The sequence below is a fragment of the Macadamia integrifolia genome, chromosome 1 (assembly GCF_013358625.1).
Source record: "Macadamia integrifolia cultivar HAES 741 chromosome 1, SCU_Mint_v3, whole genome shotgun sequence".
Lineage (NCBI taxonomy): Eukaryota > Viridiplantae > Streptophyta > Magnoliopsida > Proteales > Proteaceae > Macadamia > Macadamia integrifolia.
This window is the reverse complement of record NC_056557.1, coordinates 15,896,933-15,902,415: the sequence shown is the minus strand read 5'-3', so window position 1 is coordinate 15,902,415 and position 5,483 is coordinate 15,896,933. Positions and strand designations below refer to the sequence as shown.

The 5,483-nt window shown below is 40.1% G+C and overlaps 1 non-coding gene across 1 annotated transcript; it reads right to left on the bottom strand.

Annotated features, from left to right (window-relative positions):
- Nucleotides 1-268: 268 nt before the first annotated feature.
- LOC122087232 lies at nucleotides 269-375 on the bottom strand. Its single transcript, XR_006142714.1, has one exon. It is a non-coding gene; the product is annotated as a small nucleolar RNA R71 (small nucleolar RNA).
- Between the last annotated feature and the right edge of the window lie 5,108 nt (nucleotides 376-5,483).

Genomic DNA, 5,483 nt, shown 5'->3' with positions numbered 1-5,483 from the left:
CAAATCTCAATACATCACTATGTTGCCCCACTTCCATGGGTTGACCTCTGAGGATGCATACCTATTTCTAAGGGAATTTGAAGAGGTATGTGTTCTAATTAAGATCCAACAGCTTTCTGATGATGCTGTTAAGCTTAGGTTTATCACTTTTGCATTGAAAGACGAAGCGAAGAAGTGGTTGTATGGATTACCCACAAATTCCATAACCTCATGGGAATAGTTCACAGTTGTCTTCCTTAAGAAGTTTTTCCCAACTCACAAGACCAATAAGCTTAGAAGTGATATCCTGCAGTTTAGGCAAAAGCCTAGTGAGTCATTTTCCAAACTTATGGAGAGATTCAAGGATCTACTCCAAGAATGCCCTCACCATGGCTTAGACCTATGGCATTTATGTCAAATAATTTATGAGGGTATTGATTACCCAACTAAACAAATGATAGAGTCTATGTGCCTTAAGGGATTCACATCCTTTACAGATGAAGGAAAGGCATGGGAATTTTTACTTGACTTAGCTGACAAAACCTCGTGAGTGGGAATCAACCCAAGAGAGTGAAAGAACCATAGGAGGAAAATGAAATTTTGTGGATGGGATAGTAGCCAAGGAAGCCCATTTGGATAGCCTAATCAAGAGAATTGAGGCTATTGTTCTTAGAGAGCCATCATCAATCAATTTGGTTAAGATTTGTACTTGGTGCCAGTCCCCTGGACATCTCCTAGAAGAATGCCCTAACATCTCTGGGGGCACTTTTAATGATAGTGTTAATGCCTTATACCAGAATAATCCATTTAGTAATACCTACAATCCAGGATGGAGAAATCACCCAAATTTCTCTTGGAATCAAGGCAACCAACCAGGACCTTCCAATTTCTATAATCAAGGTCAACCTGGACCCCAAAGGCCTCCCTTTGCACAACAATCTTTTTCTCAAAATGCTTTTCCTAGGTCAAATGTAGGACCTCATGCGCGAGTTTTCCTAGGGCCCCTCTCCTATCATCTTATCAGCAACCCCCTAGGTTTACCAACACTGGAGAGGCAAGTAGAATAAGTGACTTGGAAAAAAAATATGGCCCTCCTCATGACAAGCCATCAAAATCTTACGAGAGAACTTACCCAAGTTGTCTCAATTATGCGTGAGAGGGAGAAGAGAACTTTACCCAGTCAACCAGAGCCTAACCCTAGGCATCATAAACCTGTTAGTTCACAAGGACAAACTAATGCACCACTGAATATAGTACAAGGTCAGACTCAACAAGGGCCCTCGATCCAATGCAATGTTGTTTATGCCCTTAGGAGTGGTAGAGAGTACCAATAGAGCATTCCTAAATCTTCCTCATCTATTACTCATGTTAACTCTCCTTCAGTTGAGGACACAAGTGTGCCTCTTGTTTTAGGTTCGTCTGATGAACCTAAAGATTTTTCTGAAACTAAAGATGATTTGGTTGAGGAAACCAAAAATGATTCTTCTGAATAGGGGCAAATCCCTAACAGTCCTTATGTTCATCCTGTCCCATTTCCTAATCGCTTGGTAAACAAAAAGAAGACTGCTTCCATGGACAAAATTTTAGAAGTCTTCAAAAAGGTAGAAGTAAACATCCCTCTTTTGGATGCCATATCCCAGATTCCCGCCTATGCAAAGGTACTGAAAGATTTGTGTACTCACAAACGTATCACTAGTGTGCCCAAAAAGGCGTTCTTGGCAGGTAACATTAGTTTCATAATTACTCAGCCTATAGTAGCAAAGTATAAGGATCCAGGGAGCCCTACCATATCTTGTGTCATAGGCAACACCTACATTGAGCATGCTTTACTTGACCTTGGCTCAAGTTTGAATCTTTTACCTTACCATGTGTACAAGCAACTAGGATTAGGAGAATTGAAAGCCACTGGAACTACTCTTCAGTTGGCAGATAGGTCTGTTAAGATTCCTAAAGGGATGGTTGAGGATGTCTTACTAAAGGTGGGGGAATTTATTTTCCCTGTTGATTTTATTGTGTTAGATACTAAGCCCTTCTCAACCAAGGATGAGATCCCGATAATTCTAGGAAGACCATTCTTGGCTACCAGTAATGCATTAATCAATTGCCGGAATGGTTTCCTAAGATTATCTTTTGGTAACCAAACTGTTAAGTTTAACATGTTTAGGATTAGCAAGCAACCACATATGGAAGAAGAGATCAATATGCTTGAGGATTTTTTGGATTTTTCTGATGATTTAGTTACCAACTTTGATATTGATTTTGATTCAGAATTCCAAGAGTGTATGGATGAGTTGGATGATGATAGAGAAAATTTCTTTTCTGAAGTCTTGAGTCTTCACACACTTGTGGAGCCCTTAGGACCCCTTTCCAATTCCATTCCCAAACCTTCCATAGTTGAGCCCCCTAAGCTAGATCTTAAGGAGTTGCCATCTAATTTGAGATATGCTTTCCTAGGGCCTGACCAAACTCTTCCTGTAATAATTTCTTCAAATTTGACTTCTAGTCAGGAAGAGGAGTTACTTAAAGTGTTAAAAGATAATAAGGAAGCCCTAGGTTGGACCATGGCTGATATCAAGGGTATAAGCCCTTCCATTGTGTAACATCATATACATCTTATGGAGGATTCCAAACCATCAACGGAACCCCAAAGAAGAGCTAACCCAGTGATGATGGAAGCCATTAAGAAAGAGATCCTAAAGTGCTTAGATCATGGAATAATTTATCCTATTTCTGAAAGCCAATGGGTAAGCCCAGTTCACGTAGTGCCTAAGAAGTCTGGTGTGACTGTAGTTCCTAATGCCAATAATGAGTTGATCCCTACCCGTGTCCAAACAGGATGGCGTGTGTGCATTGATTATAGGAAGTTAAATGCGGCAACCTGGAAGGACCACTTCCCATTGCCATTCATTGACCAGATGTTAGAGAGGTTAGCTGGACATGAATACTATTGCTTTCTTGATGGATATTCCGGCTATAACCAAATCCAAATTGCTTTAGAGGACCAACATAAGACCACTTTTACATGCCCATATGGAACATTTGCTTACAGGCGTATGCCCTTTGGGCTTTGCAATGCCCCTGCTACGTTCCAACGATGCATGATGAGTATTTTTTCTTACATGGTCGAAAAATTCTTAGAAGTATTTATGGATGACTTTTCAATTCATGGGAATTCCTATTCTGAATGTCTTCATCATCTTTCCCTAGTTTTGAAAAGGTGCATATCTAAGAATTTGGTTTTGAATTGGGAGAAATGCCATTTTATGGTTAAATCTGGTATTGTTTAGGCCATGTAATATCCAAAGAGGGAATTAAGGTAGATAGAGCCAAAGTGGATTTAATTGATAATTTACCACCTCCTCAATCTGTTAAGGATGTTCGGTCTTTTCTAGGGCATGCAGGCTTCTACAGAAGGTTTATTAAGAACTTTAGTCAGTTAGCCCGACCTCTCACCTCATTACTTGCCAAAGATCAGACTTTTGAGTTTTCCAAAGAGTGCCTAGAATCCTTCAAACAACTTAAGAAGGAGTTGACCAATGCACCCATTGTTCAACCACCTGTTTGGACTGAATCTTTTGAACTGATGTGTGATGCTTCGGATTTTGCCATAGGAGCGATTTTGGGTCAAAGGATTAATAAGTTACCCACTGTCATTTACTATGCTAGTAGGACCTCAAATGATGCACAACTCAATTAAACAACCATTGAAAAAGAATTTTTAGCTGTTGTGTTTGCATTAGAAAAGTTTCGGTCTTATTTAGTTGGTTCACATGTGGTGGTGTATACTGATCATTCTGCCCTCAGATACCTAGTTCAGAAGAAGGATGCCAAAGCCCGTCTCATTAGGTGGGTTTTACTTTTGCAAGAGTTTGATTTAGAAATTAGGGATAAGAAAGGAGTTGAAAACCTAGTTGCAGACCATTTATCCCGACTTCCCAATTCCTTGACTGTTGATTCTCCAGTCAACGAGCATTTCCAGATGAACAATTATTTGCAATGTCTAGTGAACCATAGTTTGCTGACATTGTCAACTTCTTAGTTTCAGGTGTGACTCCGGATCAATGGTCCACTCAAGATAAGTATAGGTTTCATTCCCAAGTTAAACACTTTTTCTGGGATGATCCTTATTTGTTTAAGATATGTCCGGATCAGATTATCCGACGATGTGTTCCTGATCATGAGCAACATTCTATTCTCTCTTTTTGTCATGATCATGCATGTGGTGGACACTTTGGACCTAAGAAGACTGCCGCAAAGGTTCTCCAATGCGGATTTTATTGGCCCACTCTTTTTAGAGATGCTTTTGATTTTTGCAAGGCTTGCCCTGCCTGCCAGTCTTTTGGCCGTATCAATAAAAGGAACATGATGCCCCTCAACCCTATTTTGGTAGTTGAGATCTTTGATGTATGGGGCATCGATTTTATGGGACCATTCCCTAATTCTTTTAGGAATTTGTACATACTTTTGGCCATTGATTATGTTTCTAAATGGATAGAGGCCATACCTTGTAAAACTAATGACCACAAAGTGGTGATCCAGTTTCTCAAAGAAAACATTTTTTCCCACTTTGGTGTACCACGTGCAATAATTAGTGATAGGGGTACTCATTTTTGTAATCCACCTTTTGAGGTCTTAATGAAAAAGTATGGGGTCACTCATAAGTTATCTACCCCTTATCACCCCCAAACTAGTGGCCAAGTGGAGGTGTCTAATAGGCAGATCAAACAAATCTTGGAGAAAACTGTTAATCCCAACCGTAAGGATTGGTCCCTTAGGCTCATTGATGCCTTGTGGGCCCATCGGACTGCATTCAAGACTGACCTTGGCCAGTCTCCCTACCGTTTGGTGTATGGAAAAGCTTGTCACTTACCAGTTGAGTTAGAGCATAAGGCCTTTTGGGCCATTAAGAAGCTTAACTTTGATTTGTCTGATGCGGGAATTCATCGTAGGCTCCAATTATCTGAGTTGGAGGAACTTAGGAATGAAGCATATGAAAGTTCTAGAATTTACAAGGAAAAGACCAAAGCTTTCCATGATAAACACATTCTGCGTAAATCTTTTGCAATTGGTGATAAGGTCTTATTGTACAACTCTCGATTGCATCTTTTTCCTGGTAAGCTTAGATCCCGATGGGATGGCCCGTTTATTGTCCATAATGTATATCCCCATGGGGCTGTGGAGATTTTGAATCCAGGAACAGGGGTAATTTTGAAGGTTAATGGTCAGCGTTTGAAACCGTTCCTCGAGTTTCCTACTACTAGTAGTGAAGAGGTCATGGATCTCCATGAACCTCTTTACACTGATGACTAACTTTTAATCAGGTATGACCCCCTTGCATTGTCTTTGCTTTTAATTTTTTCCATGCATTGAGGACATTGCATGACTTAAGTGTGGGGGAGGGAAACCAGTTTTTGCTTTTTTTTCACTTTGTTTTGTTTGTTTTTATTTTTATTTTTGAGCTTGCTAAGGATGAAGTCCTACTTTGGCTTTTGGCTAATGATCAG